The sequence below is a fragment of the Sardina pilchardus genome, chromosome 23, assembly GCF_963854185.1.
Source record: "Sardina pilchardus chromosome 23, fSarPil1.1, whole genome shotgun sequence".
Classification (NCBI taxonomy): Eukaryota; Metazoa; Chordata; class Actinopteri; order Clupeiformes; family Clupeidae; genus Sardina; species Sardina pilchardus.
In genome coordinates this window covers 16763909-16781738 of record NC_085016.1, presented here as the reverse complement: position 1 = coordinate 16781738, position 17830 = coordinate 16763909, and the positions used below count along the sequence as shown (strand labels likewise).

General features: G+C 40.9%; 1 protein-coding gene across 5 annotated transcripts in view; it reads right to left on the bottom strand.

Annotated features, from left to right (window-relative positions):
• nipblb (NIPBL cohesin loading factor b) overlaps positions 1-16644 on the bottom strand; it is a 50323-nt gene extending 33679 nt beyond the window's left edge. For 3 of the 5 annotated variants that reach the window (XM_062527298.1, XM_062527297.1, XM_062527299.1), the window contains exon 1: positions 16296-16643. The gene's annotated coding sequence lies outside the window, so the exon portion shown is untranslated. Of the gene's footprint in view, positions 1-16085; positions 16149-16295 lie in introns of those variants that run through there. The other 2 variants (XM_062527294.1, XM_062527296.1) reach the window with 2 other exon arrangements.
• Between the last annotated feature and the right edge of the window lie 1186 nt (positions 16645-17830).

The following is a 17830-nucleotide window of genomic DNA, read 5'->3' as shown; positions in this document are numbered from 1 at the left end:
TTTAAGGTGAACTCTAAGCATACAGGGCATTCAGACGATTAATACGAGAGCTCTCAAGGACATTCAAGAGTTTCCCCATTCTTTGAGCAAGAGAAAATGTTTTTTCTGTATCACTGTATTTCAGTATCAGTTGGCCCACAAACCAGAGTCATTCTACATAATGCTGTATGTGTGCAAACGGCATAAATAACACAGCAAATCACAACACCAAGAGAATCATGTCATCAAGTAGACGTATATGCTACGCATGCTACCTATTCAGACATCCAGCCGGCCCATCTTAAAGCTATATTTGGAAGTCGTTTGTATATTTTCATCCTTGGATAAGTAGCTAAAACAATTTAAATCTCAACGTCTTCTTAATTGGCCAAGTTTTAAATGTTTCATACAGTGAATCTTGAACTGAAGCCTGATTCATAACACAAATTGCAATCACAAGTGTCATCAAAAATCGCAATTAGATATTATAGAGAGAGAGCCACTGTGCAAAGCATAAATAACATAACAAATCACAACACCAAGAGCATCATGTCCGCAACACATGCGGTCGCAGGAGATCTTCGGAGCAAAACGTGGTAAATGGTAAATCACTCAAGTGTCCTCCAGGCCAGTTTCATCTCCACTGATCCAGAGCTGACGAAGGAGGGACACGTGCCAAAAGCAGTCGGTCACTTTCATACGCTGCGGGCAGGAGGACGGCAACAAACAAGCATTTCTAGCAATGCTACACCACTGCTGGAGCATTAAAGCCCTTCTATCCAGCTCCAGACACTCGACTCTCAGCCTAGAGCACCTCGGTGGGTGATCTGTCAAGCCGGCTGCCGAGGAGGCAAAACCACAGCTGTGCGCTACAGCCTACGTTCAGCTCTGGATTAATGCGGGCTCAAAACGTCTGGACCCAAGTGAAGCAGTGGAGCTAAAAGCAGATTCATTCTATTTTTGTCAGACTGAGATTATATTTCAGGATTACAGCATCAGGTAAGACGTTATCAGAGAGTCAAAGGACCTCTTCCGATAACACTGCGTAGATTCAAACCTCTTGGCAATGCTCAGAGAACTCCAACCAAAACAGCAACATAACACAGTGAAAAAGACAAATAGTAAAAGAATGAAGAAAATTAATATATGTGAAGTAATGGGTAACAGCAAGACAAGCAGCAAGAAGACACTCCACCATTCATTGTGATTACAGATAAAAGCTACCCTGGAAATCCAGAGTTCTCGCGAGAACACAATTTGAATTGTGTCTGCAAGATCCTCTGGCCACGAGCAAGGATACACATTTCGTTTTGCACCAATATCGGTACAAGCAATCAAATCGGTGTAGGCGGGACAAAGGCGAAATGAACTGATGACAATAGCGCTACAGTGTCCGGTTTTGGTTAGTTATCCAATTGTGCAGTCCAGAATCAGTCAGAGTAAACATTGGTCGTAGTGTTATCCAATTGTGTGCAGTGAGATTTCCAAACATATTTGGTACCGCCCCTCGAGTTGGGCCATTTTCATTATGCGTGGCCAGACCCTTAATCTGAAAGATTTCAGGATCTGGTTTACTAGCTGGATAAAAGCAGCAGTTCACTGTTTAATGTGTGTTGTCAATAATTGCATCCTACACAAGTAAGCCCAATCCTATTCTTCACTAAAGGCCAAACAGGCTATAGCATGCAAGCACAAAAAGCAGCCTGTGTCACTGTGAGGAGTTGCAGAACAAGTCAGTGGGGAGAAAAGAGCTTCACACAAGGCTGCTGCAAAGTGAAAAGCTCCAATGATCCAAGATCAGGCTCGGTGCATTCACTGGAGCATGCAAGAGATAAATACATGCAGGAAGTGTGTACTAAGAGCAGGTGAACAATAAGGAAAAAACATCTCTTGCTCTGGCTCCCAAATGGCTTGGTTACTAAACTGAGCTGCCAGAGCACAAGCTCTCAATACCATCAGCACGCCTGCAGAAGAGATAAGCAGCACTAACAGTATAAATTGAATATCCCAGGCACTGTGAACAGCTCTGGATATAGTCATCACTCCACTCTCACTTCTGAAGGCAGGAGCAGGAAAAGGAGCGTCATCTGACATCACACACAACTTTCAACCTGGCATACAGCAGCAGCAGCACTTCCCTAATGTGTTTTTGTTATTTAGCAATGATCAGTTTAATTTGTTTGTGAACCTAAACAGAATCAAAGTCATGATCAAAATCAAAACAGACCTCATGCCGACAACTGATTAATGCAATGTTTTCGGAAAATGGACATCTCAATTTGTCAGAGTCCTAGTATAATTACCAATGCCATGATTAAACAAAGCCTTTCACTGATTTCTGACCATAATTCTTTAAACACACTGGACAGCAATCGTGAATAGCTCTACCAAAAACCTATGGTGTCCATCCAGGTTAGGTCCATTGTTACATTCTCTCCATGACCATGTGAAAAACATGCCTCTTCTTTTCAGTCTACATTTGAAAAAAAGGACAAGCCTCATTCATAAATAACGTGCACACCATAATGGTCCAGACAATACACAATACTATCATCACTTTATGCTACTGATAAGCCCACCGATGTGGCATGAATAAATGCATTACAGTGGACTGTAGATGACAAGCTTCAGTTGAACAAACACATGCAAATGAGGGCTTAATATAGCAACCAGGGCATTCCTACAGGTGGGCTGGAGGAGGACAAGGGAGCCAAATTGCCTCTCTGTTTGAGGAGGAAGTGATGTCACAGCATTATAGCAGGGGAGCAGGACCCCATGCTGATGCATTCAAATGTTTATAAAATTGGAGCAATCCTCTGATGACTTGGAGTGGGGACTTAAAGTAACACAATGCAAAAATTCACCTTTTCCGTCCATTATCAAGATACTGTATGCAATTAGTGCCAAAGAGGTCGGGGGTACCTGATTTGTCTCTATAATACACAATTTAATACCAGCCAGGTGCATACTGACACACATTGTACACAAGGTCAGATACTCCATTCTCCAAGTCCTGAGCTTAGCATCTAAATGTAATCTAGAGTAAAACAAATACATTAAAAGGGTGGACAAAAAGGTGTTCAAAAAGCAAGTTCATTGTACCACAACAAACTGGTAGCGAGGGGAGTGTCTTGTGTCCGTGCCACACACAAACACATTCAAATACAGGCTTGAAATATCCCCATTTCACTCAGCCAGTAGCCATTGCCATTTCCCATACAGATGCATACAAGATATTGGCAGCGCCAGAGGAGCCTGCCGACTGCTGAACAGCGACGAGGACCATTAGGGCTGATTGCTTGCGTAGACTATGAACCGGCCCTTAAGCAGCCGCAGCCAGTCACACAGAGGGAGCTCCACATTCCATTTCACATTACTCATGTGGCAGCTGAGCGGAGACCGCCAGCCATCAAGACTCCACCTACTGGCGGCGAAACTTCCGTGAGCACAGCCATCAGTCCACATCAGTTCCCTGCCGCTCACTAAACCCCAATTCACTGGAGAGGCACAGGAGGACTAACTGTTGGCTAAACATCTTTTTACTGTGGCTTCACAGTAATTAAACAATTGTTGATAGCGCTGTTTAATATCAGCAGGAAGCTATGCTGAGACTAAGGGAGTGGGTTTGGATGTGCTGTGTATTGGCCAGAAGAGTCATTAATTCACAAAATACACCCTAGAGTAATTAATTAATCAAAACTCCAAAGGAGTTTTGTAATTGTCTAAGAATTGTTATTGCTGTATCTGAATATTTGATGAAAACATTCATGTACTTTCTGTATGGTGGACTTTTGTGGACCAAATCAGTTAAGGTGTATAAAATGACAAACATAGCCTAGGTCAAATGGCACCTTCAAAATCCCTTCTACATTGAAGCAAAATCTTCTGAATGGGAGAATACAAGTCCTACTAAATCATGTAGGGATGCACTGATGTCAGCCCTACAGATGACAGTGGCTGATATTTATCTGTTATGCTGCATCAAATCTGCACTAGGCTAGTGTTGTTTTATGTGCAGACCAGAGCATAGAGATGGAGCTGTGAATGCATGAAAGCCTTGAAAATTGTGGCTGTTTTTGTGTCTATTTTTGTTTCCACTCTGCTAATTTCTTTAATTATACTGTTTAGTGAACAAACAAATCAGCAATGTACTTAAAACATCGTTATTGACATCTGCTCAGCATTTCACACTTGGTGCAGTCCTTAATTAACTAACATGTAACATGTCCATCTCATTGTTTTTATTCACCTTGTTGCCAACCCAGGTCTAAGTATTGCTATTCTTCTAAACAGGTCATGATTTCATGACTTAATTTCATTTGTCACAAACGCGTATTGTCACAAACGAGGGCAACAGCATCTGACCAGCTTTGTCACAACAGACCTGAAAAGAACAGAATGTGAATTCTGAGACACACTTTCTCTGTGTGGACAAACTACTACACAATATCTTCTTGGGTGTTAAAGGTATACTATGCAACGTTAAGCACCACGCTTGCAACTTCAGGAGACACCGGGCACGCACCCATGCTCTACTCCAGGAAGTGTCATGTAAAGTCTCATGAAAAGGCACGGCAGACTGACCGATTGAGGAGTTTTGTCAAATATACATGCTAAAGCTGTAGGGGAAGCTCTGCAGAGAAATATGCAAGCATAAAACGAGCGAAAATTAAAAGTGAAAGCGAAACCGGCGATGAAATCGCCAATCCTGCATAGTATACCTTTAATTACGGAACATGTGGATTGACTTTTCAAACAACAGGCAAAGCAGGAAAAACATCCCGCTCCTGTTCTGCCACACTCCATTTTTTCCTCTACTCCCAGCAGTCAGTATCATGCATTCCCTGGGCCACATTCCCCAAAAACACATCACAAAATAAGGACAATCTTTCAGACCAGCCAACACCATCACTTTGAGACTGTTCCAGCTGAGAAAGATTTCAATGCTGCAAAGCGATGAGTTTGCAGAAAACAAGACCATCCACACCCACGCCAAACTATCACAAATCTTTCAGTAAAAAGGCCAAGCCAGTGCAGTCTCCTTTTAGACACACAAGTCTGTCGCTCGGCTCTCGGAGAAGGCAGCTGCACAGTGTATACTCCCCCTGCTCCATTATCACTGATGAGATACTACTCCATTCAGACACTAGCGTCTTGAGTCCTGTTAGCAGTGCACTGGTTCCTCCTTGCTTAGATGAGCACTTTGCATAAGATGCTGTAGGCAAAAAGCTGCCACAACTACATTTTTTGGTGTCTGTCTGCTGAACTCCATTCACACGCCCGGGTGCCTTTCCCCACAAGAGCACTCCAGCGCTAAGATCTCGGTTATAAAGGAAGCACTTGGGGAGAGGCTTCAAAAGTTTACTTCAACTCAGCAGGTACATCACAGTGCCTGTTAAAGCACTCAACTTCTTCCTTTGTATGCTTGCTATCCAGGAGGCACATCTAACAAACCCGACATCCCTAACCCACTTTGCACTTCCTTCAACTACTAGTTCCTTTGTTCCTACTTCTCTAGCTGGTGTTTAAGACATCTGCACTTTCACCCTCTGGTTGTTCTGTAAGCACATCCTCCTATGGTGTTAGCTGGGTAGTATTTACTGTTATACCAAGTAAGGCCTCCCTGTGTAACGTGGCTTGAATGCTATTCCTAACTTTTAAGTCGCTTTGGATAAAAAATAAAAAAACAAATCAGCTAAATGAATAAATGTAAATGTTCTCAAGCCTTGTGTTGATTTCCCATGGGTTTCACTACCTCTTTCCACTGAGAGCTTTGTCACTGTGAGCTGCAGATTCTCTTGAATTTTCTTTTGATACAGAGGTGTCATATTACCCACGTCCAGAATTAGTGTTGGCGTGATGTGATAAGATAAGATCGGTCTTTTCAACCAAATGGCATGGGCTCTAATGACTTTACAGTTGCTTTACATTTTGACTAAGAGCCATCTAAATAAGATCATGTGCCAACAAAGCCGAGAGCCTTATAGAGCCAGGCTATAAATGTAGGCCTACTACCAGCCAAAAAAATTTGCCTTGCCATTATTAGCAGCAGCAACATTTGGGTCAACAAGCATGGCAACAATAATCAAGCTGGTGCTTGTTTGACCACATCACCTCAGCTGACACAAATCATTAACAGTGTTTCCCCTACATTTTTTCCCAGCAGCAGTACTGTTACGTGGTGGGCTTATCTTTAGCATAAGGTTTCTATGGATGAAAATATATCTGCTGTAGCGTAAACTATTTCGCACTTGGAATAGTTATGATGACATAATGCAAGAAGTTCACAACCACAAAGTATTTGTGCAGAGTTTCATAGTTCAGAAATAGTCATAAAGGCCATCTATATATGCTTGTATATCTTCCTTTTTCAGGACACTCTGAGTTACCAATATCTGAAATATGATGTGATCATATTTGCATGTCTTATTACAGTCTTTATATCAACAAATATTACATTTTCACTATTTTTTCTCCCCCTCGTATTTTTTGCATTAATGTCAGTAGGAAGCATGCCAGTAAAAAATATATATATATTTATGTTTAAGTGGGGTGGTCTGAAATACAGCAACTTACACAAATGTATATATAATGTAAATAGTTTACTTTAGAATATGTTATAATTTTGGCCCAGAGTTGCATGCCAATCCATGCAGCAATTTGTTGCAATTTCTAAACCAGATTTCTCGGGAACTGTTACTTTGCAGAGACATGCTATATCTTCATATTCTGTCAGGTCTACTGTTTATTGTGATATACAGTTTGCCTTGTGTTTCGTGAAGAATTCCTGAGATAGCCCTATTTCACCGAGAGCAGAATGCAAATATGATAAAAATGCCATGTAAATTCAATCATAAATTTCTCACGAACCACTTATCGCAGCAACTTGCCGCTAACATCATTGGAAAGTGAGGATTTGATGCACTTAACTTAGTCATGACTTTCAGAAAACAATTTCAAGATGACATTGGCTGTTGTGCCTTTACAGTGTGCAAGTAAATGTCGTAACATTACTGATCAGGTGAAGATTGCAGAGGTGCACAAAATCCAATGGCGACGCGGTAGTGCTGAATACATCGAAGGGAAACGCTGGGAGACGTCTAACCTACACATGATAGATGTCCATTAAACTACACATGATAGATGTCCATTAAACTATTTTCAGATGACGAATTCCTGATGTCATAAAATCACCACTAAATCTTCCTTAAATAAATGAACACATTTAAAGCATCACCTGCACTTACAATCACAGCATCAAACTCATTGTGAGCTACACTGGCTTACAATAAGGAGAGTCGGAGTGCCGTCTCTGTACAAAGGGCCTGATCTTGCACTATTTAACATTGCTGTTGGGGGTAAAAGCATGACAGCTTTAGATGGGGATTCTTACATTGTGTGACTTTGATAATGACTAATGAATACTTCCTATGCAATTGAGCATATTGGCTCCTGGCAAATGTATATGACATTTACTGATGGCAGTAGCCAATGTCCATCATTTATGTTGGACTAGGTAGATGCTGTGTTATAAAGGCCGGGACGGTGGCACAAACAAAAATATGAGGTGGCACTGGAGAAAATCTCCAGCCTCGCGATCATTCTCATGAAAAGGCAGACTGACCGATTGAGTGGTGTTGTAAAATATACACACCAAAGCTGTAGATGAAGCTCTAATCGCCAAATCTGCATAGTTTCCCTTTAATAAACATTTATGTTTCTGCCCTACTAAAGGTTATAATTAACAACAAAAAAATAAACAAACAACGAAAATGATCTGTATTGTATTGGTCATCAGCCAAATTATTATTTTATACATCCGATCAATATCTGCTCAGATTTTCACAATCAGTGCATTCCTTTAAGTCAAGACTCAGTCAGTAATGTTGCCTCTCAAAGATGACAACTGCTTGCCACTGACCAGCAATCTATCTACTTCCAAGACAGAGCAGTAATGCCATCAGACACATTCTAAGACAACTTGCAGTTTCTCTTTCTTTGTCATTCAAATCAACAGCATAGCCTGAATGAACAAACTCTGTAGCCTGTGGAAGGAAGGAGAGTGAAGAGAAGAAACAGAAACAGACAGCAAGAGAAAGAAAGGACAGACGAGGAGCACAGAGCACAGAGCGGCTGCTCTCTGCTGGCCTGAGGTGAAAAGTCAGGTGGGTTCTCATGACCACCTCCTTCGTCTCACACACTCACACACACACACACACACACACACACACACACACACAGGAAGGATAAACTGTCCCTGGGTAAACTGGCAAAACTGCCCCCTCCCTAGTGCAGTGATATTAACGTCACTTTACGGTAGCATTCCCTGTCTACTGCAGTAATGGCTGCATTTCCTTGACAAAAGGAAACCAAAACAAGAAAAAAACCCTACATGATATTAAGCATTCATTCTAATAACATGCAATAATTCAGGGGGGCTTTAAGGTCATTCTGTTACTAGTTTAAGTTTCCAAATGACTTTGCTGGACCACTGTGGATTGGGGTCCAGCACTGTGGACCACTGTTTGTGTGTGTGTGTGTATGGGGGGTGGGGGGGAAAGATTGGCACGTCAGTGTCCAGCCTCCTTCCTCTCATTTCATGACAAATGGTAGACACAAGCACTTCACAAGTGATTTTCAAAAAATGTGCTACAGCACAGTGGCTGCATGAATCATCAACAGCACAGTAAAAAAAACGGCTTGCTTCTGACCTCCAAACAGCACTATCTAGTGCTGAGTACCGGTCTTACAGATGCCTCTTCTACAGGCGGGGGATTCTGGCAACTTCACACCGTAAACAGTGAGAAGACGGGGGAGGGGGAAAGGAAGGCTGAAACAAGGGTCAATGGAGAAGGCAGAAAACCTGTCTGCAGAAAAATAATCCATTCACACTATTCTTTTCTATTAATGGCAACTGATTTCACACCTCTGCTTGGTTTGTGACGTACATGCTTCACACCTATGAATTTGTTACATTTCTTCTAGCTTTATTACACTTGTACAACCTTTGTTAAATGTGTTGTGAAGGTAATGTGAAGTAAATTATGAATCGCTTTACTACGAAGTAACAAATGTGATAGAGCATAGACAGTTTGTGACAGACATTCAGATAGATTTCAGCAAACTTGCACTAAGTTTGAAGTCAGGAGGACCAAAGCTAAGGCTTCATAGAATCTTGGTTTTTGCTAGCTTGGCAACAAGAGATCTGGAACTAATGACTGGGTTTAGGCCATAGCAACCAACACCCTCAATTTCTACAGCACCAAAACGTCTTGGGGTCCAAGCATATTGGTCAAACTTATGTAAACATTGAGGCACTGCATGACAATATAATTAAATGTAACTACAGAAAGGCTCTTGACCTGTTCCCCAAAGTGGTCAAAACAATACAACAGACAAACCAATAGCCAACTATCATGAACTCATAAATATGTAGGGAAATCCACTCTTAAACAGTTCAAAACTGATTCATACAAAGGTGTTTAAACATACATCATTTCTGTCAAGAATTCCCTTCACAATACAGATGGGATGCTTTCTGTCACCAAGCTGGTCAGTCATCTAACACATTCTTTATTTCCTCACATGCCGAGTGTCATGCAATCACTGCCAAGTTTCGTTTTTTTCTTACTTGAAAGATATTTAATCATTTATTTTAAATTGCATATGGTAATATATATGGTGATATAAAGTATCTATCCATCTATCTATCTATCTATCTGGTTCATAAGAGAGCAGTTTTTCCTGAATAATTAGTGTGTTTTTGAGAACAACATTCAACCTTCTAGAAAACCAGCTTGACCATCTTTGTCAAGCTTGACAGGCTGGTCACCAGCATGACCATCTTAAACCAGCTGTATCCCAAACGAGAGGCTGGTCACACCAGCACGACCAGCTTCCTCAGATGGTCACGCCAGCATGTCTAGCTGGTGGCCTAACCAGCCACACCAGCAAAGACCAGCAATAGCTGGAAGAAATTCAGCAAAGACCAGCTAAAACCAGCTACCAGCCTAAGCTGGTTTCTTGCTGGTTTTTTTTCAGCAGGGTGGTCAGAGTGTGCTTTTTAAAAAGAAAAAAAAACACTGATGTTTGAACACGCACATTACTTCAGGAGCACAGAAAAGGGACGTGATTTGACATGCTGTTCAGCTAAAACATCAACATTTAGCCAGAATCACCTCTTGAAAGCAGCAAATCAGTAAATTGACCATTTGATGGTCATCGAAATGCTTGTTTCAGTAGCTTTTCAAATTGATGAAGAGTCTCATTTTTCCCATGGCATTCCCAAGGGAGCACTACATAACATCTAGTTACAATGTGACACCAAGGTATACAGTAATGTCCCATGTCAACATTGTGCATAAACCGCAGGGGCGTGGTTTACACAACTAATAAACAAAAAAAAAGTGTGTTGACAGCAGCGGTGTGTTAACCACAGTGCCAAATAGACATGTATAAATCAGCATCAAACAAAAATTAAGAAAAGGCATCAAACAAAAATTAAGAAAAGAAAAGCACTACCATGTGTAGCCCTTACAATAGTCTCACAATTGAATACATTTTGCCAAATCAATACATAAACGGTATTAGTAGCATTTGCAGTATTTTTACAATGTTTGTAGCAGTACTACTAAGAACTCACATCAAAACAACAGTTGTAAATAACACCTTTCAGATGTAAACAAAGCTTTAAATAGCAGATGCTTACAATACATACTTAACACTATGTGTCTCCACAGTTCGAATATGTAATATATGATAACATACTGTCTTCAATGGGTAGTTCCACAACAAATGTAACAGATAGCCTGGCAGGTTTGCTAGCATCTATACTTCTACGGGTAAAGATTGCAACGCTTGAATGCCCTGAGAATGGATTAAGTCAGGAGTTTCTTTGGTTCACAAGTAACCTGTAGCTCTTTCAGTAGTTACTCCTTATCCAGTCTGTAATGCTGCTGCATTATAATTCCTGTTGTTGTTTAGTTTGTTAATTCAATTCAACAGATTAACTGGTTAACAACACTAATAATGAAAAGAGAAACACTATGATGCTTCCACTCATTCTATTGCTGAAATTCAGACATCTTTGTCCATTTACAATCAAAAGAAAGCACATATAGGCTACATCTTGCTATCTTCATAGCATGACAAACTGGAAAGAAGTGAAAATGCCATAATAACAGTGAATGGCAGGGATCTGAAGGGTTTAGACCAAAAGGTAAGCTATGCTTTGACATACGCCAACCATCATCAAAACAGCACAAGACTTGTCATTAACACTAGTCATCAACCAACATTTAAAAGTTCTTTCGGTTGGATTCTTGAGTTTATGACAAAGGCTCAAGTTTATTTTAGTTAGCTTTTTCTTTAAAGCATAAGGATATAAATTACGTTATCTGTGCTTTTCTGTACAGAAGTGACTGAATGTCTTTGCTACTGATATGTGAACAAGTCATTTAAATTCTGGCCAGCCAATTCAAAACAGTCTGAATTACAATTATAGAAGAAAACATAGAATCAAATAACTTTTCTTTTCTTTTTTGCAATGTGCCTCTCCTCACCACCAGCTTTCCAGGTCATGCATTAATGACACTGTCTGTCTTGTGGCAAGACAATTGCTAACATGAAGGGGGTTAACAGGCTCATATGCACCTGTGTGTACGGAACGGGAAAATTCGAATGTGTCGTCACCTTACAATCTCAACGCTCAGCTTTTTGGTGTATGGTTATAAGTGTTTTCCAGTTGACATATGACAATCTGACTTTTTCCTCTTCAACCCCACTTTAAAAGTATTAATTAACTTGAAATTATTTACTTTACCAGTTTGGGCCAGGCTGTATCATGGTATTTCAATGAAGTGTGCAACAGATGCGGCTATTCCATTATATCCAGAATGGTTCTCAAACATTGCAGCATATTTACTGCAAGATGAGGATTCATGAAATGTCCATATGATCACCAACAGTCTAAACATGTAGGACTGCATTACCTACTGTTGACAAACGTGAACAACATATTTAGGTTCCGTGCCTGTCCCTGATCATACCAGATAGGGCTGCACTGAATGGTCAACGACATCATGTCACAAGGCAGGCAAGCAATAGGCCCACTACAACCAAGATGTTTTCAAGAAATGATCAACGACATCATGTCACAAGGCAGGCAAGCAATAGGCCCACTACAACCAAGATGTTTTCAAGAAATGATCATGATTCAGTGAGCTATCAGCATTTTGCTATTTGGGAAAGATCAGAGTTTTCTGTATGCACCTGTAATCAAGACCAGGCATAATGTTGCTCAAACAGACTGATCGGTCACAATATATAAATACTTTCTATAATACCCTGTTCTGAAAGTAATATGTGGGACTATAGGACAAATATTAACCATGGAAACATGCAACAGTATTTCAGTTGATACTGAATGTTAAAGATTAATGATGCCTTGTATTCAGGCCTCCTCTGACTTGACAGCAGAAACCTGGCCACACTGGACCACTAACAAAATAGACAAATACCCATAGCCATCAGTGGGGCAATAATCTGTGAAGCGCTTTGAGTAGCAGATTAGTGTTTTAAAAATGTAAACCGTTTACCTTCTCACATATTGTAGAAACACTAAACATCTACTATGTCAAATGAATTGTTAGGCATTCAACAAGATGCAGGAACAAAAACGTAAGATCACAAAGAGAGAGTTGTGTAGATCAAGGTATCTTCCTCTTTCCGGACTCGCACAACCAGACTTCTAAGGGAACCACAAAATCACTGACAGCAGGGTTGACGAGTAGTGGGAGGTCCCGTGCGTATGCTAAAATAATAGCACAGTCAGTGAGGAAGGTGGGATTGAGGGGAAATCTGGGATGCATATTACGACGAAACCCAAATAAACCGTTAAAGGAAAACTATTCATGCACGCTCACGTTACAGCTGACGCCCCGTCACAGGGTCTGTTGCAACGTATCACACAGAATCTGGGCTGGCCAGAGGCGGGCGAGCGGCACAAAGGATTATCAGATAGCCTTATGGGGAGGGAGGCCATTCCTAGGACGCAGCGGGATGTATGCGCACTAAAAAGCAATACCATGCAAACCCGTGTCAACTGCATGCAAAGGGCCAAGCATATACACACGGCTACAAGAACTGCCTCTGAGAAGCTAAAACTATGGCAGGCTCTGCAAACCAGACATTCTCAAAACTTTTGATAGAACCATATGAATTGACGCATCAAATTGATTTCAAAAACATAGCGAGCGACCAAAGGTTGCTAGGTAAGCTGCTAGCCAACCACACATAATAGCTAGGATAGCCAACTTATCAAGATCCGATATTTTGCGTCAGTTAAGATACTGTCTTGGTAAAATGTGTCACTTGACACACTACGCAAAATATGCGTTGTAGTTTAAAATAGCTCACTGGCAAGCATGAAAGCACGAACACAACACAAAGTTTACGTATGCAATGTTGATAGATTGTGGCTTGGAATTAGCATTTTGAAAATGGAAGCTAACCACAAAACCCGGATATAAACAAACATCGCGTAATTTAGTCTGGAAATGTGGGTTTCGGAGCTGGGGTTTACACAATAGCAAATCGCTGGTTAATTGCAGTCAATTTTGCAATTCGCATGCTACAAGCTAGTTACCTAGCCAGAGTGGATGTCCGCACAACACTACCGGTAGCTTGCAGGCTAAGTTGAGGGCTATGGGAACGGCTTGCAAAACACGTATCGCTAGCTAGCTACAGCTAGCTAGCTTAGCTGATGTCTGCCAGTTAGCAACACTGCTAGGTACTCCAACACCAGCGACTGGCATGTGAAACGAATGAGTTGCGAGAGAAAAACAAACTAACTTATCATTCACAACCCCTCTTCTATTGACATAATATATCAACAAACACAATTAAGCATTGTGCGTCTTCATGGAGGTTCAGTGAATAGTCATGGTTACCTTTTAAACTGAAACGCTAAATGAGAATGAACGATAGTTTGCTGTCTGATCGTTAACGTTAGCTAAGTGAGGCCAAAAGCGAGTGTCATGAGGATGCAGGTCAACAACTTCCCAAAGCACCCACATAGACGCAAATATGTTAGAATGGCCCAGCTATTGCAACAAATAAAACATTCCCCTAACTTTGGGTCTTTACCATGACATGTAGCTAATGGTAATAATCGAGTATATTGAAGTCTACGTATGTTAACATTTGCAACTTATTCTAGCCAGCTGACGCTCAGAAAACAAAACGAACCAACAGTTAAGATAACAGATACTGTAAAGTAGCAGATGTCTGTTAAAATCGCTCCCTGTAATATCCATTAGCTTATGTGAATACCCGAAATTCCTCTTGGTGACCTCCATACCCTACATTTGGAAACGTTAGTGATCAACCCCCGACAAATAAAATGGATGGATACGGTAAGCTAAGCTAGCTAAGGTCTTTTAAAATGTGGCTAGCTTGCTTTCCAGACCCCTGCGGGGTTACAAAACAAGAGATAGCATTTGAGATAAGGTCAGAGTTCTGACCAAGATCACAGCAATGCATTTATTAACTGCATAAATAGTTAACTGCGTGCAGAAAGGATACGGTGTTTACAATATAGCTATCTAATCACTTAAATGTTGAGGGTGGACGTGAATGGCATCACTGCTAGCAGTCGACAACTACCTTAACAAGTAACGTTACATTTAACGTATAGTTAGCCAGCTGTAACAGAGGTAAATCGAAGACTTGAACGTATCTACCGTGGGGTATCTGCTTTAGAGAAGAAGCGAACAATTCACCCACGAGTGAAGTATTAGATAAAAAAACGAAACCAGACTATTTTCGTCAAGTTGTGACCTCCCATTATGCTAACTAGCAGCTCGGTGGTCCCGACGATAATGTACGCCAGCAAAAGTTAACCAAAGCTTTTCAAAGGCATTCTTATCAACCACACACGAATCATGTTTCCAGTTCACTTGTTTGAAATCATTCGTGTTTACAACGTCATCCGTGTATCTGTTTTCAGTAATTCACATACAGCCATGATCCCCGCAGACATAACGTTAACTTATAACTTACTAATGTTTAGTGAACATAGCCTGGTTATCATTCACTCACAAATACTGCTAGTAGAAATTAGCGTATTTTAAGTAGACGATTACGACATGAACATGTCTGGTACGATAAGCAATCAAACTTAGAGAAGCTGATTTCATTTACAGTATATTACACTATGTTTATTTTGAAACTGCAACTGAGACCAAATGACAAATATGACAAAACTTCGAGTCATGGGTTAGGTTATTGGCTTGTTGTTATCAGCAGCTGCGTTATTAAAACTAATGCCAAACGTAATATAAACATGTGACCCCAGGTCGGTGATAAACGAAAACAAAACATGTCCAGGAGAAAGGACAATCCTGAGAGAAAACCATGATTAACGCGCTTCAATGGCTAGGTATCGTTATGTCACTGTATAGCGACTACTGTTCCACACATTTGATTGATGTGAAAATAACTTGAAAACGGGTCTGAGGAAGACAGTACTGTCCTATAGTTCTTAATTTAAGACAATCAAACATGATCGACGACCACAACTAATGTTAACATTCACAGTTCCTGCTAAGGTTACGCCAAACAGCGTAACGGCGCTGCCGATTAGATCCACAAGTTAACCCAGCTAGCTGCTACCTAACTAGCTGGCTAGCTAGCTACATAATTCAAGCCAGAGCTTCAGATAGCTAGCAACAGCTACTTAGCAGGTTCATAGCTTGGCTATTCATAATTACCAAAAGCATATATTTGATAACTGGTATGGTAGCTAAATGCTAACACTAACGCTTGGAACATCAGTTTGTGATTAGCTATAGCTACCTATGCTAACATACACAGCTAGCTAGCTAGTTACTGTTTATGTTAAAACAGTTTTGGTAACTGACTGATCAACCAAGTATTTTTGTCAATGTCTGGTTTGCTGTCGCCCTTGATGAAGTAAATAACTTCTAGGAGCTGCATATGTAGTTGGTGAACAAGTCACTAGCCAGCGTTACAATTCTTCGCGTTCAATGGCCTGTTTTGGCCTTCTGGCTAGTAGCTGAACCTCGGACTCGCCTGAGGAAACTCACCGACGGCCCGACTTCGTGAATGTGTCATAGGGCTCTAAGCGGCAGAGAAGAAAGAACCATCCATCGATCTGCTACCTAGCGAGCTAGTAAGAGGAGCTATAGACTAACAAGTTTGACTGAATGTAAACAACACCCATTTCGAATTTCGACTAGATCGCCCGACAAACGCCGCCTAATCTGATTAAAACAAAACAGCGTGTATGTATTTACCTCAGGATGTGATGTTTAAAAAGAAATGGTTGGTGTTTTCGGATCCGCGTCTAGCTCCCCCTCCGTTCAATCGCTCTCACAGCTCCTCCGAGTAATATAACAACAATAATCCGGGTCGGGAGGGTTCGTTCTTCTTCCTTCTCACAGCAAACATGAATGCTTGAGGGAGGTGAGCATTCCCTTAACCGGTGCTCTCACCGGTGGCGCTCTGAAACTGATGCGAGATTGTACCTATTTCTTCTAGATTCTGGAAAATAATTAGAAGTAAAAACTGAAAGACTATTGACGCGGTGATAAAAGGATCCACACAGACTCTCCCCCTCTCTCGCAGAACAAAATGCCGACCGGAAGTACTGCTGCAGGAATGACTCCCTCCACCGGCGCCAAACCAACCAGCAGCGACCCAGTTACTTCCGCTGATCTCTGCAATGCTTTCTGCTGTTAGGCTGTTGGTATCTTTCAAACCAGGCATACTGTACGTACAGTACGGACGTCACATTTGGTTTGAATCAGGGCAAGGGAAAAGTGTTCTGCACAATCCTCTGGTATGTGCAATATATTTACCATTGGTCTGAGTATATGACATGATGGTGTTGATGTCATTTGTAGGATGTTTCCATTCAAGATTGCTGGTCATTCATCTGAGTGGGAGACTTCCACATCCCAATTTGGTGAACATGAATGTCTCATGTCTGCATTTTATTTAATTAGGCATGACATCTTGGATTTATGTTGCAATAGATGGTTGCAATACATGAGAAATTATGGAGACCCATGATTTAAGAGTGGATCTTCTGTTCATCATCCTTTTCTGTCCCAAAGCATGTATTAGGCCTTCTAAACCAGATAGCCTTCTCCTTGGTCACAGACTCAGGGGGAGTAGAAATATTATTATTTGGTCTTACATGTCCTTCATTGCTCTCAGAAAGAATCAGCTGGATATGCATGTCAGGCTTTTGAACGGTGCACTGAAATAGTCTGGAGAGCTGATTTATCCAGAATGTTGTTTAGATCAGTACGTTTAAACTGTACATTTTACAGGAGTGTGTGTTGCACCTGTCAATGATCATATCAGGAATTGACACAAGGGTTTACTGATCCAGATACTTGCATATCTTGCATACTTGCATATCTTTATAAGATACACATTCCCCAATAACACAGTTAAGGTAAACATTAGTTTGTCTCAGTGTAAAACCAGTTGAACAAGATTTATTTTCTTGAGGCAAGCCTCTGGTTTACAGGCCCATCAGTGTTATGCTATTTAACCACTGGCATTACACTGTTATAACTTTGCCATAAGAAGGTTTTGTTTTGTGCTTGCAATTGCAAAATTATAAACTGAGAATATCACTACTTTTTAACTCATATGGAGATAATCGCTCCACACATATTTGGTATCAATACGCCCCCTAGTGCCAAAATTTGAGTACTGCTGATATCAGTTCCATATTGACTGACAGTTTCAAAAATACATTAATATCTTTATATCTATTTCATTTATCCGTAGTTATTCATATTATAATTATTTTTGT